Source organism: Neophocaena asiaeorientalis, unplaced genomic scaffold, assembly GCF_003031525.2.
Source record: "Neophocaena asiaeorientalis asiaeorientalis breed wild unplaced genomic scaffold, Neophocaena_asiaeorientalis_V1.1 scaffold151, whole genome shotgun sequence".
NCBI lineage: Eukaryota > Metazoa > Chordata > Mammalia > Artiodactyla > Phocoenidae > Neophocaena > Neophocaena asiaeorientalis.
Genome location: NW_020175490.1, coordinates 1,345,595 through 1,366,340, shown reverse-complemented (window position 1 = coordinate 1,366,340; position 20,746 = coordinate 1,345,595).

Here is a 20,746-nt window from a genome sequence, read left to right as displayed (position 1 = left end):
CATGCTGAGGTTAAGAAAAATAAAATTTCCATCTGTATTATTTTCTTCTGATTTACCCAGGGACATGTTCACTGCAAGAAAATCTAGGTTGGTAAACAGTTTATTAAATTTTTTTCTGGATTTCACTGTATTCAGTTTAAATAAGTGAGATAAGACAAATGACATGCATCAAAATAAATTCTAGAATTTAAAAAGTAAATTTAAAACTGGAAGAAATAATATGTGAATACTTATCAGTTATAAGACTGCAGAAAGATCTTTTGAACATAATATTAGAGAAGGGAACCCTGAAAAAAATTTTAACAAATATAACTTCCTAAAATTTTAAAACTTTCCCACAAATGTTTAATTCCTCCACTCACCCCCACCCCCCTGCCCCAAAGACAAACAACTAACTAAGAAAAATGTGAGATATCAAAGCAGAGATATCAAAGGAGTAATCAGATTGATGGTCTTGTTCTATTGCCATCTTTCTGTAAGGAAAAGAGAAACATTCAAACAGAAAAAATAGTATGATGAATGATATGTGTTTGTGCCCCGCATATGTTGAGATCCTAAGACCCAATATGATGGTATTAGGAGGTGAGGCCTTTGGGAGGTGATTAGGGAGCACTCATAGATGGGATTAGTGCCTTTATAAAAAAGACCCCAGAGTACTCTCTCACCTCCTGCCATGTGCAGACACAGTGAGAAGATGGCTGTATATGAACCAGGCCTTCATCAGACACCAAATCTGCCTGTGCCTTGATCTTGGACTTCCCAGTCTCTAGTACTGTAAGAAATAAATCTCTGTTGTTTGTAAGCCATCCAGTCTACAGTATTCCTATTATAGCATCCCTAACAGACTAAGACAGATGGGAACATGTAAAATTCAGATAATTCACTGCATAAATATTTATTAAGCAACTAGTATATGCTAGACAGGGTTCTGAGTGGTGGGAATTAATACCAGAATGAATAAGATAGTTTCACTCTCCTCAGAAAGGTCTTTACCTAATGAGAAGATAAGCAATAAAAAAGTAAACAGGAGGCAATTCCATAAATAAACAACATAATTTCAGGTGGTAAACAAATGTCATAAAAAGTAAGGGACAGGGCTTCCCTGGTGGCGCAGTGGTTGAGAGTCCACCTGCCGATGCAAGGGACATGGGTTCGTGCCCCAGTCCGGGAAGATCCCACATGCCGCGGAACGACTGGGCCCATGAGCCATGGCCTCTGAGCCTGCGCGTCCGGAGCCTGTGCTCCACAATGGGAGAGGCCACAACAGTGAGAGGCCTGCCTACTTAAAAAAAAAAAAAAAAAAAAAGTAAGGGACATAGTTATAAAACGATGTGGGAAGAGGCTATTTTGGATGTGGGCACATGGAAAGCTTCTCTGAGTTCTGTTCTCATAGGAACAGAACAGAATGGAGGGAAAGAGTGAGACTTGCAAGATTTGGATACAAGGATACATTGCAGGTAGAGAAAACCAACTGCAAGGTCAAGGACAAGAAATGGAAACAAATGAAGCATAATCTAAGAACAGCAAGATCAGTGTAGCTAGGTAGAGTAATATAGGAAAGGTGGTTGGGAAGAAATAAGGCCATGTGTGCCCTTAAGGCAATTGAAGCAATAAATTTATTTTTTAAACAATCTCACGAATATGATTTATACAAAATAAAAATATAATGAAAAACAATTTTACTATCAAATAGACAGAGATTTAAAGACAATGCACATTGCTGGAGAGAAGAGTGAAGGATAGGTATTCTCAAATCTCCTGGTAGGAATGAAAATGCATACCACCTTCCTGGAGAGCAATTTGATAACTGTATCTAAAGGCTTAATACATATTTATAATTTTGACCAGATAATTAATTCTAGGAATTTATGTTAGTGAAATCGTTGAACATATATAAGTACACAGATATTCTTACATTGTTATTCAAGAGAATGCAAAATTGAAAATATATTAATGTACAACCATAGATTACTGTAGTATAAGGTATAACAATAATAAGGAATGTTATGCAGAAATAAAATATTTCCAAAAACTACTTAATAAAAAACTTAGGATAATATGTTGAAAGGAAAAAAGCAGTATACAAAAAAAATGGCCCCAATTTTATTGAATAAACAAAGAAAAGAAGCAAGCAAGCAAGAACACTGAAATGTAAACAGTGATTATCACTGTGTTGAAGAACTATGTGTGATTTTGATCTTCGATTTTTATATGCTCTATTTTCCAATTTTTGTTCAATGGTAATGTGTCACTTTTACAATCAGAAAAACAGATATATGTTATTAAGAAAATAAAGTTTGCATCCAAAAATGTCTTTTTTTTTATAAAAATAGCCTAAGATAGGTTATCCCCATAGTGAATTATATGTACACCTTGTTCGGCTGTACATAGAACAAAGTCAAGGAAAATGCATAATTTTTTAAAAAGAATGATCACAGTATGATGGGATATTAGATCCAGAAAACACCATGGAGATCACTTAGTCAAAATACTTTGTTTTAATGATAAGGAAAGTGAGACTCAGGAAAGATATGTTACCAGTCAAGGACTCAAAAATGAGTTAATGGCGGGAATTAGACTAAAATCTCTCTCTTTTTTTAATACTTAAGAATTTATTTCTATGCATGAATAAATGCAGGTTTTACTTTGTTTTTCATATATTTTTAAACTAATATTTTGTTTTCTTTATGTTTATTCTAGTATACATGTATAAAATATGTAAAATATATTAATCTTTAAAAATAAAATCCACAGATTTTTCTAATAATTTTTCATGATACAAGCTATGTAGCATATTATATATTATATATTAAGATTTTTATTAAGATTTCCCTACATTGTAAAACATTGATGAGCACTTTGTCGTAAATAATTGGTTTTTCTTCCCCTCAGGTACACATATATATATCTTGCTTCTCAGTCCATTTTCCTGTATCCCAGAACACCTCCTCAAATCTAACAGCAGCATTACCAATGTTTCCAGCGAAGGGGATATGTCAGAAAAAGAGGGAACCTATGGTCGAGGAAACCTCTAATGTTTAGGGAAAAATCTACCTAATAGTGAGGGATCTATGAGGATGACAAAAAGACCCTTTTAACAATGCAGTCTTTTTTTTTTTAACTTTATTTTATTTTATTTTAACATCTTTATTGGGGTATAATTGCTTTACAATGGTGTGTTAGTTTCTGCTTTATAACAAAGTGAATCAGTTATACATATACATATGTTCCCATATGTCTTCCCTCTTGCGTCTCCCTCCCTCCCACTCTCCCTATCCCACCCCTCCAGGCTGTGACAAAGCACTGAGCTAATATCCCTGTGCCATGCGGCTGCTTCCCACTAGCTATCTACCTTACTACGTTTGTTAGTGTGTATATGTCCATGACTCTCTCTTGCCCTGTCAAAGCTCACCCTTCCCCCTCCCCATATCCTCAAGTCCGTTCTCCAGTAACAATGCAGTCTTTTGTGGACAGAACTAAGTGCAAAGAAGAAAGAAAATAATCACTGGGAGTCACGATACTGTGAGTGGGCTAATAATCCTTCAGAGGATCCATATTTATGCCAACAAGTTCAGCCAGGAGGGGTATCTGGAGCTGCATAACTAGGAACTATCCACTCTTTTTTTAATTTAAAAATTTTCTTTTTTTATTTTATTGGAGTATAGTTGCTTTATAATGTTGTGTTAGTTTCTGCTGTACAGCAAAGTGAATCAGTTTTACATATACATATCCCCTCTTTTTAGTTTTCCTTCCCATTTAGGTCACCACAGAGCATTGAGTAGTGTCCCCTGTGCTATAAGTAGGTTCTCATTAGTTATCTATTTTATACATAGTAGTGTATATATGTCAATCCTAATCTCCCAATTCATCCCACACTCCCCTTCCCCCCCGCCCCCGGGTATCCATAAGTTTGTTCTCTACATCTGTGTCTCTATTCCTTCTTTGCAAATAAGTTCATCTGTACCATTTTTCCATATTCCACACATAAGCAATATTATATTATCCATTCTTTAGAAAAACAAGACCATGTGATCTAGAACCTAGAGAGAAGGATAGAGGTCAGATAAGATGCCTAGAGGTGGTAAGCTGGAGAAAGTGTATCTGTAAGGACACTGTACCTCTCACTTCCCTATGGTTTTATATACTGAAATTCCTTACACATGGTAAGTTATTCTCATATCTTAAGACTCTTTAGACTGGTAGTTCACCATGATATTTATGCCATGATATACCTCATAGATATTTCCCACATGCTTGGGATGCTAGCATCTAAATAGTGCACTAGTTGTCATGCACCAATTCCAGTAGTGACACTGAATTCCAAAAGAGCTTGGATGGCACACTGAACAAACAGAGTTACCATCTGACAGACTTACATATATAATTCTAATTTTGTCATGTATTACTGGGTAAATGAGCTTCAGTTTCTTCATCTATTCTACCAAATAGAACTGAAAGGATAAAATGAGACAACGAATGTAAAACACAAGGAGAGTATTGGGACTATAGAAGGCACAAGGTAAATATTAGAGGCTATTCCATATTCTTTACTTTTGTCTGTGTACAGTACCCTCCTCCCCTTCACCCCTTCCACTCTTTCCAAACATAATTAATTGGAAGCCCACTTCATGTTTTTTTTTTTTTTTTTTTTTTACGGTACGCGGGCCTCTCACTGTTGTGGCCTCTCCCATTGCGGAGCACAGGCTCCGGATGGGCAGGCCCAGCGGCCACGGCTCACGGGCCTAGCTGCTCCGCGGCATGTGGGATCTTCCCAGACCAGGCACGAACCCGCGTCCCCTGCATCGGCAGGCGGACTCTCATCCACTGCATCACCAGGGGAGCCCCTACTTCATGGTTTTTAATGATGCGTCTGCAGAGTTGGACTTCTCATAGACACTCAATACTTTTTGACCAACTGTATAATAGTTTGAGATCTCCCATGACCCTAAAAATGAGGCCAAAAGCTTGATCTGACATGTGAGCAACTGAAATTGCCCATGAAGCACTGAAGTGGATTTGCACAAGCCCAACATGAAATCCTCTCACAGGATTTTGCAGCAACTGCTTGTATATCAGATGTGTGCACATGTGTGAGTGCATGTGCGTGTGTGTGTGTCTGATGTGATGTGCTTATGCAGAGAAAGGGGGATCCATTTTGACACGCAAAATCACTGAGTTAATGGAATAATGGGCAAGGTAATGATGGGTTCTACTGCACTTGTTATCTAAGTGTGCCTTAGAGGCAGAGGCAAACCCGTTGGAGGCCTTGCAAATTTCAATTTTTGATTCCTCCCCTACAGAGCATGAAGTGAAATGGAAAAATAATTATGTTGTCAATTTGAGTTTTCTAATATATTTGGTGAAGAAGGGATATTAAGTTTAAAGTAAAGCAATGCATTTCTTCTCTGTATGGCTATCATCTAATCCTATTCTTGGATGAAAATATACATCATGAGTGTGGAAGCCACAAACTGGTGACCCCATCTCCATATGCATAACCATATTTGCACACTTACATATAATTCTTTTAATTATTACTGAGAATCTATTTCTCTATTTTAATATTTTAATCTTAGTAATATGTATAATGTATATAAGAATCACATGTGGAGCTTTCTGAAAATCCCTCATCAGCCATGAAAAATTCTAATTCAGGAATCTCATGTCTTAATGAACATCTTAGGTGATCTGATGCAGATGGTTATCCCAAATACATTATGAGAAGCTTCTAGAGGTCCCCCATCCTTTCTTGTTAAGTCCTTCTAACAGGGCCCTCAGCCAGTGCATTACCCTTCCCTCTATTGTTTTCTGTGGAGGAATATACATTTTTCCTTCAATTTTCAAAAAAAGCTCTGATATGACTCATCTACTTTTACTGCTATTTTGCTTTTCTAATTCATATAGTTAATATGAAACATCTTCTTCACTTAGCTTCTAGAACGCACACTTTCCTGCTTTTTCTCTCACATTTTTGACCACTCCTTCTCAGTAGCCTTTGTTGGTCCTTACTTTTCTCCCTAACCTGTTAATGCTGATATTCACAGGGCTCAGTCCTTGAATATTTTCTGTTTTTTTTTTATTAAAATCACTCCCTAAGTAATCTTATCCATCTCATGGCTTGTATATCCAACTGTCTTTTTGACATCTTCACTTGGATGTCTAAAAAGCACTGCAAGCTCATCATCCCCAAAACTGTGACCCTGACATCCCTCCAAACCTGATTCTCCTTCAGTCTCCTCCATCTTTCCAGTTGCCCAAATTCTTGGAATTATGTTTAACTCTTCCCTTTTTCTCATACTGTACAATGAATTCACTAACAATTCCCACTGGCTCAACTTAAAGATTTATTTGTAATCTGAACATTTCTTAAAACCCCCAACTTTACCACTCTATTCTGAGTCACTGCTATTTCTCACCTGTATGAGTCATAGCTTCCTCACTGATCTTCTTCCTTTCACACACACGTCCCTTTTAGAGCTATTCTTACAACAGCTAAAATGGCCTTGTTAAAATATAGGTCAGAACAAGTCACTCCTCAAAACCCAAAGACTCCTCATCTCACTAAAGTAAAAGCCAAAGTCTGTACTATGCCTCCAAGGCCCCACAATAATCTGGCCACAAGGCCACTAATTCTCTTTCAACCATCCTATTTATTCCTTCTGGCCTCCTCACAGTGCCTGGAATAGGTCAGCACACTCCCAGCACAGGGCCTTTGCAACTGCTGTTTCCTGTCTGGAAAGTGCTTCTCTCAGATATGTGCATGGATTGCTCTCTCACTTCCTTTAGATTTTTACTTAAGAAGTCACTTTCTCAGATAAAACTTTCTTGGCTAATAATCTGTCTAAATGTTAGCACTCCCCCACCCCTTAACTACTGGCACATCATAACTCCATTTCCTGCTTTATTTTCTACCCTTAGCTTTTACTCTAACTTGTTATATGTATATTACTTATATCACCCATATCCGGATGCTTGAGTGATTTGTTTATTTCTGTATCCCTAGCACCTACAGTACCTCACATAGAGCAGGCATTAAATAAATATTAGTTGAATGACTTAATGAATGACTAGAATGAATGACTTTAATTCCTTGGGCCCTGCAATGCATCTAATTCACTTCTAATATTTTCTCCAGTTCTTTCCTTCATATTTTCCAGTCTCTTTTTACCATAAAGTGAACATATGCCAAATACCTTTATGTGACCCCACCAAATGTTCTGTTTTCTACACTATATTGTTTGGACTATTGACTTATTTTACTATTAAAATGGTAGTCTTAACTTTCATAGCACCTCCCATGTGACACTACAGTTGACTAGCATGATGCTATTTCTCCATTTTACAGATGAGGAAAGTGTTATTTGAGTAAACAGCCTGGGATCATAGTTAGTGTTCATCCTTTGATCCTCCTTAGTCTGCCCCCAAAGCTGCAGTTTTCCATAAATCATGTTCTTCCCTCTCATACTAAGGCCCTATCATATTGCTTTACATGCAACTGTGTCACCTTTGAAACATCCCCAGATCCTAATTATGATGCTTCCTATACATCCAACTTTCTTCTTTCACTTAGGTGTAGCTTAAAACTGGCCCAACATTTGTATTTCTAAAGCTTTCCTGATGGAGGGAAGATCTTATCTATCTATATAGTTTTCATGTCATTTGACTACATAAAATCTCTCCCTTTTTCTTTCATTCTATATATTTCCTTTCCTCAGGTCTCTCAACAGTTAAACACATCTCAAATTTCTACCCCACTTTAAAAATGTGGCATATAAGCCAGTGTTAATAGTTATAGCCAATGTCAGCAGAAAATTTGGATAATTCATTGTTTCAAAATGGAGTTATTGGCTCCTTAATCTGACAAAGTTATTTGCATAGTGAAAAGAAACTAACATATGTGCCAAGCATCTCCCCTTAAATTTTTGTTGGGTAGATGTATCCATAGGAATGATACAATGAAGACAAAATTTTAAGACAATACAAATTTTAGAGGACCCTGACACCTGCATTTACATAACGATAAATTTGTCCCACTTTTAATCAGACTAAAGATAAGGTACCTGACGTTAGTGGAAAAAACATCAGAAAAATAAAGTTAAAAATGATAATTTTTACAAATAATCATGTTCTTCTGGCTGAGATCGACTTGACTTAATTCAGACATTGCTCACGAAGAGGTAGTACCATATCCACAGAACAAAATTCTAATCTTTTAATTTTCAAAATAAATGCCTTTCTTCCTTCATAATTCACCAACAATCTGGTGAGGGTACGCTCTGTAAAGCACTATTTTCTTCAGAGCAAGCTTGAGCTTCCCAATGTTCCCTCTGCAGTTTTATTAGAAAAGTGGGGAGGGCGAAAGACTGCACTATGAAGGCACTCATATCAATTCAGTACCTTCCCTAGCGATGAAGATGGGTTTTATAGTCATACTGTACCGAAGCATAACTCGCTTAATATATGGTATTGTTTTCATTTTTAATAACGCCCTGTGAAAAGGAAAAAGGTTAAAGATGCTGATTTATAAAAGAAGAAAATATATATAATAAATAAGAATATATATATTTTTGAGATCATACTTTTTCTACTATTGAGTATCATATCTACTGAACTATAACAAAACCAACAAGTGGATGAAGATGAAGAATGACAAAATAAAAAAATATGGAAGCAACTTCAGTCCTTTAATACTTCAGTGTAGATGAAAATCTCATTACAGATTTTAGGAAGAAAACTCATGCATCAGATTTTCAGCCCAAAGCTTATCAGATAATTGTAGATTCATATGGCAATAATTCTTTAATGCATTTTTAGTCAACTTTATTATTTTCGTCATGATCATACATGTCAACCAACATACTGAAAAAAATCATTTGGATTGCAAATACTTTATGCAAAGTATTGTCATTTTACCCATTGTGTAGACATCTTTCAATCTGATCAGTTAATAACTTCCTGAAAAAGGTCAGTGTGAACATAAGTAGAAGTTCAAACTGGTAGAAAACAAGAAAGTTAGTTCATCTAGTAGAAAATAAGAACTATTTAGTAAAAAATATTGAATTATTTTGAGAAACTTGATGCCAATATGAATATTTTAAAGTTCTAGCATCCAGTGGAGAATTAACATAGTTAAACACAACTATGATGCAGTCTTAAGATATGTCATTATTTTGTGTACCCTTAAGGAAAAAAAAAAAAAACTGCCAATTAAACTACCGGTTAAATTAATCAATGCTTTATTATCTTTAGAAATGTTTTGCTTATTCAGAGAACTCTTTCAAACTGATTTCATACATAGTTTTTACTGTGCATAAATAAAAATGAAAATATTAGCAAAATACATTGGTTTAAGTATTCTTGAAACAACTTCCAATTCAGAACCCAACTCTCCTGAGGCATTTTTTGGTTGAGAATTATTAAACTGTGTTTTTTTTTATATATAATGTTATTTTCTGGGCCATCAGGAGTGCTGATGATACAGGATTTATTAAAAGAGTGTTCCACTATTGTCTGAACTTTTCTCCTTATCTGCCAACACCATCCTGTAAAGTCTGATGTGTGGGCTTTCCTAATGTTACCAGAGGTGTCATGTGATATCAGCCAAGAGTGTTTGAGAGAAGCAAATGATTTATCCCGATTTTACAGCTGTTTAAAATGAGAAAAAGCAATACATCTTAGACTTGATGATATATGGTACACTATTTGCCAAACATGTCGAGTAGTTTCTGTTTTTCCCATCCAGGACAACAATTTTATGTATGAAAACTTATTTTTACATGTATTCTACAATGTCTTATATTTTAGTGTTTCAGTATTTTCACTTCCCTCATCTTTCTGGTAGTCTTTTTATATATCTAGTTTAGTTTATCAGTGTCTTTCCCCAAATATTAGTCATAGAATTCAATTTAAAGATGAGTCCAATTTGGGTTTCCTTCTAATTCAGAATATCCCCAGTTAATGTCTAATATGTTGGGAAAATGCTTGATTAAGCAAAGTTAAACAGGATTCTTTAATACAAGTTTCTCAAAGCCTGTAATATATTGATGCACATTGTGATTACCTAAGAATAGCAAATTATGTAACATTTCTGAAAATTATTTGATTACAGGACCTTTTTTAATAGAATATGTGATAAGATTTGTGCATGGAAGAACATCCTTTGGAAAAAGACTTTTAGAGTTAGCTAATGTTCTTTGTAGGATTTCTTTGTTTTGTCTTGTCTTTGTTATGTGGCACTCTAAATCTCTGAAAATCTGGGGATGAACGTGATGTTAATACAGACAGTTCCATATTTACCCAGTATTATCAAAGAAAGAGATGGTCATGATGTAAATTTTAAGGTAATAAAATCTTAATTACATCTAAAGTTGTTTGCCTTCTATCATACAGTGTGGCTACACAATTCTATAATGTATGTTTGTGTTACTAAACTAAGCTAAGCTGATGTAGTCATGAAGCAAATTCTAGGCTTTTGGGGTAAATATTGGTTGTCTCTGTCAACCAATAGTTGAAGGCTAAATGTCCTCTCCCCCACAACTTTCTGACTAGTTGTTATGTTACAAGAGAAACACATACATACCAAACACATAAATATTATTAACAAACAAGTACAAAACAAAGAGCCATCTCTTACAGCTGCTGTGGCACCTGGGGACAGTGTAATTGTGTTCAGACATTCCAACCAGCACCTGTATGACAGACTCACTCTGAAGTTGTAACTGGGTCAGGAGACAAGGCACTCTGCAGAGCAGGAGGATGCAGGTCTAAGGGCTCTGGTCAACACTGTGCTCTGCACCCAAGACATTCAGTTGCTGATCTTGCTGAATTCTTATACTTCATTCATTGAAGCGGGGGCCTGACTAATATTTCCTAAGAGCCATATATGTAGGACACTATCCATTTCACTAATAAAAAATCATTTCTATTATTGTATGAATAATTGTGTATATGTTAACAAAATCCTCTTACGTATATTTGGATATACATGAGGCAATAAGCATTAACTTCTGCAGTGCTGATTTCTCTCAAAGATTTTTTTCACAAATGCTAAACAACTATTGCTTGAATTTAAATTGGACTTAACTTGTGTACACATACACATATATCACATTATTGTTATTCAATTGTTTTTAAAGTAATTCCCATATTGGCAATGTAAAACTTAATCATATTAAATAGAATAGGGCCAATGGAATTTAAGTTTCAATGATAATTTAGCTCCATTATTGTAAGTTTCAATTTATGGAACATTGTATAGATATCCATGAGCCCCAAAAAGGTATATCAGGATGTTTAGATGTATTGTAAATAACCAGACTGCCATGTTGAATTTTAGGCTTTTCTTTTGATACATTTTAAAAAAATCTTCCCTTACTCTCAATTCTCCCTTATTATTCCTGATATTTTCCTTCCACTTGGCTGCTCAGTGGAGAAACCAGATATTTGAACTGATTAAAACTGTGTACAAAGTAAAACCAAGTCGGCTCTGAATTAGGGCCTGAAGTTTTCCCATAAAGTGAAGTACACAGACTTTTCAGGATGATCTTCAGAACACTTAGTTTGGCTGTTCAGAGATTGCTCCTCAGTTTTATTATAGTTCTTCAAATTGCTGAATGAGTTATTTTTGAAATAATGTAAAAAAAGTTCAGATTTTGTCAGCCTTAATGTTTTCATATTTTCTGCAGTTATATTTGGCCTCAAAAGTGAATTCGACAACTTTTGGAACTTGTTAAAATTAATATTGTGCTAGAAAAACAATTACAGCAACTTTAATGCATTAGGGGAAAATATATGTGTAGTCATAGCACTATTCAAAATGCTGGCCAGATTAAGAAGAAAACTAATCTGCATATTTTTTATTCTCAGTATAAGATCATCCTTTTATATGCCTTAGGACCATTTTAAGAATGCTACTATGCCTTAATGGGAGTCTAGACAACTCTTCTAATAACTAAAAACACTTAAAAAGGATCTGAAATAGAACTATTAAAAACTCCCAGCTGTGCTGTATATGATAGGATTATTGTTCAAGCAACTCATATACTCCAATAAAGATGTTAAAAAAAAAAACAACTTAATAATTTTGTGGGAGATATGATCATAGAATTACAAATCTTAGAGTTGGAAAAAAAGTTTAAGGCCTTAAAATTTCTCTTTAATGAAGTAACTTCATTTTCAATACTCTTAATATTTGGGCAGTTCCCATGATAATGCTTTCAGTAATTAAAAAATATAACTTCTGTCTTAAGATTCAATTCATTCCACTCTCTTAAACAGGTCAAATTATACAGTGTACAAACTGGAATGTGCCTCCTGCTAAACCCCATCCTTTGTTCCTATACACAGAATAGAGAAGAAAATATTTATTTAATCTGCCATATAATAGATCTTCACATCTTCAAGTACTTGAAGACAATTTTTGTCTCTCTGCATCCTTTACCCCTATGTCAACTCTCCCTCCACTCCCTCTTATCTCAAGGCTTTATTTTCATAATTCTTTTTTTTTTTTTTTTGTGGTATGCGGGCCTCTCACTGTTGTGGCCTGTCCCATTGCGGAGCACAGGCACCGGACGCGCAGGCTCAGCAGCCATGGCTCACGGACATAGCCGTTCCATGCCATGCGGGATATTCCCGGACCGGGGCATGAACCCGTGTCCCCTGCATCGGCAGGCGGACTCTCAACCACTGCGCCACCAGGGAAGCCCCTATTTTCATAATTCTTAAAAAAACAGTTTCCACACAGATACATCACTATCCGTGTACCTTCATCAGTATGAATATTAGTTTTTCTACATTTATATATGGTACACAGACAGATTTTAATTGGACAGACTTTTTTAACCCTTATTACCTTGAAATGACCTACTTGTTTGCTATGGTTTCCCACATCCTTTGTCACATTTTTATTGTTTTTCACTTTATCCAGTCCATTCTTGAAACTGCATCTCATTGACTGTTATACATGAAGTCAATGAGCTTGCTTGCTTCTTCAAACCTTCCTGAGATGTATAGAGTTTCACTGTAGCCTACTTTAAAACAGGAATGTTCAATAAATAATTTGAACCACAGATGGCTTTTCATTACTTTGAAAGTGGCCTATGCTCAAGCATAAAGAATATAATCATGAAACATGACCCTTCAAAGATACCACATTATTTTATACTTTAGGGTCACTTGAGGATTCTTTACTTAGTCAATCAGTATAAAATACTGAAAAATAAGATTATGAGTCAGAGACTAGTGAATATTGTCTACCCTTTATCAAAATAGTCTGTCATTTGTAGAAGTTTATAAGTTTCAAATGAGGGACATTGCCAGTCTTTCCTCAGGAAACAAATTTCTTGTGCCTCCAAAAGAAAAAAAGAAGAATCAGGGTCAAGGTCTAATGATGTGATTCGTTTCTACCACAAGTTAGTTATTCCAAGTAAACTAGATTATTCATTTTGCACAACACTTTCAACACTTAATTCTCTTCCACTGTGCAATTTTCTTTTCTTTAGTAGACTAAATATAAGGAGGGAAGCCTGAAAAGATAACTGAGATTTTAGAACACAAAAGATGTCCTCAATCTCAAACACTTAATAGCAACTCCTTGATGGAGAAGGATACACATCAGCTGAGTCAAAGTAGCTGAAGAGAAAAAAAATAATAATCTGGTCATTAATAAGAGTTAAATACTCACTCAAATTTTAAATAACATCTTATTAATAAATTCAGTATTGGCTCAACTGAAAAGAAGAATAAGTGTGTAACATGGAATCCCAAGGGACATAAATATAATAAAATATTTTCTTGATTGAATTAAACTCTCAGTCAAGGAAAGGAAATTTTAAAGACCTGAATACCAATTTCTTGCTCAAGAAATAGCAAGGTAAGAGAAGAACTTAAAGTATGATAATTCACTGGCTATAACTTATAAAGATAAATTGCAGAATTCTGAAGGCGACTGGCAGACATCCCAGATTGATTAAGTAAGAAATCCTGCAGTATAGGCAACATATTCATCTTTGAAACCTTAAATTTAGATAATGCAGCTCAAAAATCGGTAGATGGAAATAAAAAATACAGCTAAACTGAAAAAGAATTATAGATGTGGGGATTCTTTTACATGATAAACTCATAACTTAATGACTCATTCTATTAAGCTATATCACTGGTTAATTCACTGAAGTAAAGGTAAAGTAATGTTTTACAGAACAGAACAGAACAGAACACCTACCTTACCTAATTGACGGACTGGACCTGTTACTTGTCAAAAAGTCAAGCTGATAGTCTCTCCTACCACTAATTTTAAAATATCATATCTGGAACCTAGTGCTTAAACTGTATCAGCATTATGTCAAATATATTTGACATTGCTATTTAGGAACCTAGAAGAGTTTATATATATATAAAATGTATAAAGTAAATAATAGAGTGTAGTATAAATTGAACACACCTGGGCTTAGAATTGCATTGCCATGTACTATGATTTCCTTCAAGTTAGGACACAGAAAATAGAAAGAGGCCCACATTTGAGTCTCTCAAAGAAACAAGAAAGAAACATCACTACCAGTTGTCATGTGTTTTTATGGTATACATTTAGTATTTGGCATTGAAAGTAGAGTTGTAAAGATAAATACTTAACAAGAAGGAACTCAGTGCCATGGCCTGTTGTGGAAAGGCAATGTTCAGGACATAGGCTCCCTCACCAATAACTGAAAAGAAGAGTAGACTAATGCTGCTTTGAAACAAATTAAATAAACCAATAAGTTTCAGTCCTCCACACAGCCCTAATTCCAGAATCATTTTCTTCCTCTTTAAACCCTATTTAAAGATAAGATGCTTAAAAAGTCTTTGTACAATTTATTTTATTACTCATGACAAAGGGAATAAAAGGATAAATGTGATAAACATGACAAATAAGTCAGTTAAAAATATGAAAGAGTTTAAACAGGTAACTTTTATTGTTAAAAGAGTCATAAGATTGGTTAAAAAATGGTATGCTATTTGTTGGAGTCAACATAATTTAATAATATATTTTGCACATACTTGATACAAAATATTCTGTAACCATCCCAGTATTCCAGGTTTTGCAAATTATGCAGAACTATTGAAAAATGTATCAGAATTTGTCATCTTATAAATATTTAATTTCATTCTTTGGCACCCAGAATATTCAAACATCTTTTTATTTTGAAAATAACTGAGTTTAATCCAGTTTTTCTTTTTGAGGCAAATCATAGGTCAAAATAATTTTGCTATACATTTTAAAGCACCTCTTTTCTAAATCTGTCATAATTTTAGTCAACCATATTTCTTCTATTGAGTTCTTTCTCCTGTAAAACATGTTCTCCTTACTTATGTTCTTATAGAGTGGAACCATTGATTTCTTTAAAAGAAAATAAAATTTTGAAAATAAAAGTATTAATCTTAAATAATAAACCAACATTTGAGCTATCATTTTATTATAGATTAGTTATTGAAATATCAGTTCATTAAAATTTACAGAAAACTTTTATTATTGTATATAACCAGACTTTCTACAACTATTTAAAATTCATTTGAGCTTGACAAAGCTACATATATATAGTACATGGTGAAAAATAATGAGTGAAGGCAAGGTTTAAAAAATAAAACAAAGTATTCAGATTTCTGAAAGAAATCTTTAATGTAATCTAGTATAACACTCTCATTTCATAGGAAAGGATCTAATTCCCATAAAGCTTCAATATCAACCAAGTTCAATAGTCTAGGAGCAGAGCAGAAATTAGGATGTCATGTCAAAGTGTTTTGCTTTTTCTGAGTAGAAGATGAATGAGAGGGATGACCTCTTTAAATAAAGCAGACTTCACTCAAAGTTGGTAGAGGTTTATTTTAAAATAAAAAAGACACTGGTGTGAGACACTTGAAGAAATGAAAGGCTTCAAAAAAGTCATGCCACATTTCATTCCTTTTCTACCATAGTTTTTATGAGTTAGTGAAAGAAGCTAAGCATATTTGAAGATGTAATAGGAAACATCATTCTTGTGTCTATTAATCAAAGGAAGAGCAGACGATAAAAATAGTGTCATATCCTAACCTACCCGTTTATCAAATCGTCACCTCCAGAATATGTTTGAGACAAATGCCATTTTATAATAATAGGAAATATATTTACCTATTATTAGTTGCCCTCATTTAAAATTTTTTTCTAAATAATACAGGTTTATTTTATAGTTATATAAATGTCATAGAAAATCAAATAAATATAGAATAGTTGATTTATATTATTGTAAATAGTAATAAATATTTAAAATCTGTTTTCATTGCACAGCCTCATGTTCTAATTGACCTATATGCATTTAAAATGTAGTGGCACGGAGACCTTCAAGATGGCGGAAGAGTAAGACATGGAGATCATCTTCCTCCCCACAAATACATCAGAAATACATCTACATGTGGAACAACTCCTACTGAACGCTGGCAGAAGACCTCAGACTTCCCAAAATTCAAGAAGCTCCCCACGTACCTGGATAGAGCAAAAGAAAAAAACAGAGACAAAAGAATAGGGACGGGACCTGCACCACTGGGAGGGAGCTGTGAAGGAGGAAAAGTTTCCTCACACTAGGAAGCCCCTTCACTGGCAGAGACGGGGAGTGGGCAGGGGGAAACTTCGGAGCCACAGAGGAGATCACAGCAACAGGGGTGCAGTGGGCAAAACAGAGAGATTCCGGCCCAGAGGATTGGTGCTCACCAGCACTCATCAGCCTGAGAGGCTTGTCTGCTCACCGGGATGGGTGGGGGCTGGGAACTGAAGCTGGGGCTTAGGAGGTCAGATCCCAGGGAGATGACTGGGCTTGGCTGCATGAACACAGGCTGAAGGGGGCTAGTGCACGACAGCTAGCCGGGAGGGAGTCCGGGGAAAAGTCTGGAACTGCCAAAGAGGCAAGAGACTTTTTCTTGCCTCTTTGTTTCACGATGCAGGAAGAGAGGGTATTCAGAGCACCACCTAAATGAGTTCCAGAGACAGGCGCGAGCTGTGGCTATCAGTATGGACCCCAGAGACGGGCATGAGATGCTAAATCTGCTGCTGCAGCCACGAAGAAGCCTGTGTGCAAGCACGGGTCACTATCCACACCTCCCCTCCCAGGAGCCTGTGCAGCTGGCCACTGCCAGGGTCCCGTGATCCAGGTACAACTTCCAAGGGAGAACACATGATGCACCTCCCGCTGTTGCAACGTCATGCTGGCTTCTGCTGCCGCAGGCTTGCCCTGCATTCCGTACCCCTCCCACCCCACAGCCTGAGTGAGCCAGAGCCCCTTATTCAGCTGCTCCTTTAAGCCCCTTCCTGTCTGAGGGACGAACAGATGCCCTCAGGCGACCTACACACAAAGGCAGGGCCAAATCCAAAGCTGAACCCCAGGAGCTCTGTGAACAAAGAAGAGAAAGGGAAGTCTCTCCCAGTAGCCTCAGGTGCAGTGGGTTAAATTTCCACAAACAACTTAATGTACCCTGCATCTGTGGAACACCTGAATAGACAATGAATCATCCCAAATTGAGGCGGTGGACTTTGGGAGAACAATATATATATATATATTCTTTTTTTTTTTTCCCCTATTCTCTTTCTGTGAGTGTGTATGTGTATGCTTCTGTGTGTGATTTTGTCTGTATAGCTTTGCTTTTACCATTTGTCCTAGGGTTCTGTCTGTCCATTTTTGTTTTTGTTTTCAGTATAGTTTTAGTGCTTGTTATCATTGGTGGATTTGTTGTTTTGGTATGGCTGCTCTCTTCTTTCTATCTTTTTTTTTAAATTACCTTAACTTTTAAAAATTTTTAACAATTACTTTTTATTTAAATAACTTTATTTTCTCTTTCTCTCTCTCTCTCTCTCTCTCTCTCTCTCTCTCTCTCTCTCTCTCTCGCTTGCTTGCTTGCTTTTTTTCTCCCTTTTATTCTGAGCTCCCTGGATGACAGGGCCTTGGTGCTCCGGCTGGGTTCAGGCCTGTGCCTCTGAGGTGGGAGAGGCAAATTCAGGACACTGGTCCACCAGAGACCTCCCATCTCCACGTAATATCAAACGGTGAAAATCTCCCAGAGACCTCCATCTCAATGCCAAGACCCAGCTTCACTCAATGACCAGCAAGCTACAGTGCTGGACAGCCTACCCCAAACAACTAGCAAGACAGGAATACAACCACACCCACTAGCAGAAACACTGCCAAAAGTCATAATAAGGTCACAGACACCCCAAAACACACCACCAGATGCGGACCTGCCCACCAGAAATACAAGATCCAGCCTCCTCCACCAGAACACAGGCACTTGTCCCCTCTACCAGGAAGCCTACACAACCCACTGAAAGAACCTTAGCCACTGGGGGCAGACACCAAAAACAATGGGAACTATGAACCTGCAGCCTGCGAACAGGAGACCCCAAACAAAGTAAGTTAAGCAAAATGAGAAGACAAACACGGCAGATGAAGGAGCAAGGTAAAAACTCATGAGACCAAAGAAATGAAGAGGAAATAGGCTGTCTACCTGAAAAAGAATTCAGAGTAATGATAGTAAAGATGATCCAAAATCTTGGAAATAGAATGGAGAAAATACAAGAACTGTTTAACAAGGACCTAGAAGAACTGAAGGGCAAACAAACAATGATGAACAGCACAAGAAATGAAATTGAAAATTCTCTAGAAGGAATCAATAGCAGAATAACTGAGGCAGAAGAACAGATAAGTGACCTGGAAGAAAAAATAGTGGAAATAATTACTGCAGAGCAGAATAAGGAAAAAGGGATGAAAAGAATTGAGGACAGCCTCAGAGACTCCTGGACAACGTTAAGTGAACCAACATTTGAATTATAGGGGTCCCAGAAGAAGAAGAGAAAAAGAAAGGAACTGAGAAAATATTTGAAGAGATTTAGTTGAAAACTTCCCTAATATGGGAAAGGAAATAGTTAATCAAGTCCAGGAATCACAGAGAGTCCCATAAAGGGTAAATCCAAGGATAAACATGCCAAGACATATATTACTCAAAATATCAAAAAATAAATACAAAGAAAAAAAAGCCGCAAGGGAAAAGCAACAAATCACATACAAGGGAATCCCCATAAGGTTAACAGCTGATCTTTCAGCAGAAACTCTGCAAGCCAGAAGGAAGCAGCAGGACATATTTAAAGTAATGAAAGGGAAGAACCTACAACCAAGATTACTCTACCCAACAAGGATCTCATTCAGATACAATGGAGAAATTAAAACCTTTACAGACAAGCAAAAGGTAAGAGCATTCAGCACCACCAAACCAGCTTTACAACAAATGTTAAAGGAACTTCTCTAGGCAGGAAACACAAGAGAAGGAAAAGACCTACAGTAACAAACCCAAAACAATTAAGAAAACAGTAATAGGAGCATATGTATCGATAATTACCTTAAATGTAAATGGATTAAATGTTGCAACCAAAAGACATAGACTTGCTGAATGGTTACAAAAACAAGACCCATATATATGTTGTCTAAAAGAAACCTACTTCAGACCTAGGGACACTAACAGACTGAAAGTGAGGGGATGGAAAAAGATATTCCATGCAAATGGAAATCAAAAGAAAGCTGAAGTAGCAATTCTCATATCAGACAAAAAATAGACTTTAAAACAGAGACTATTACAAGAGACAAAGAAAGACACTACATAATGATCAAGGGATCAATCCAAGAAGAAGGTATAACAGTTGTAAATATTTATGCACCCAACATAGGAGCACCTCAATACATAAGGCAAATGCTAACAGCCATAAAAGGGGAAATTGACAGTAACACAGTCATTGTTTGTTTGGGACTTCAACACCCCACTTTTACCAATGGACAGATCACCCAAAATGAAAATAAATAAGGAAATACACACATTAAATGATACTTCAGTATATGTGCTTCCAAAGTGAGCACTTAAATGATACTTTAAACAAGACGGAAGTAATTGATATTTACAGAACAATCCATCCAAAAAAAAAAAAACAGGATACACTTTCTTCTCAGGTGCTCAGTGAACATTCTCCAGGATAAATCATATCTTGAGTCACAAATCAAGCCTTGGTAAATTTAACAAAATTGAAATTATATCAAGTATCTTTTCTGACCACAATTCTATGAGACTACATATCAATTACAGGAAAAAATCTGTAAAAAAATACAAATACATAGAGGCTAAAAAATACACTATTTAATAACCAAGAGATCACTGAAGAAATCAAAGAGGAAATCAAAAAATACCTAGGAACAAATGACAATGAAATCATGACAACCCAAAACCTATGGGATGCAGCAAAAGCTGTTCTAAGAGGGAAGTTTATAGCAATAAAATCCTACCTCAAGAAATCAGAAACATCTCAAATAAACAACCTAAACTTACACCTAATTCAATTAATAATGGACAACCTGGAAGAAATGAACAAATTCCTAGAAAAGCACAACCTTCTGATACTGAACCAGGAAGAAATAGAAAATATAAACAGAGGAATCATAAGCACTGAAATTGAAACTGTGAATAAATATCTTCCAACAGGGGGAAAAGTCTGGACCTGCCGAAGAGGCAAGAGACTTTTTCTTCCCTCTTTGTTTCCTGGTGTGCGAGGAGAGGGGATTAAGAACACTTCTTAAAGGAGGTCCAAAGACAGGCGCAAGCCGCAGCTAAAAGCGCGGGCCCCAGAGACAGGCATGAGATGCTAAGACTGCTGCTGCCACCACCAAGAAGCCTGTGTGCGAGCACAGGTCACTATCCACAACCCCCTTCCAGC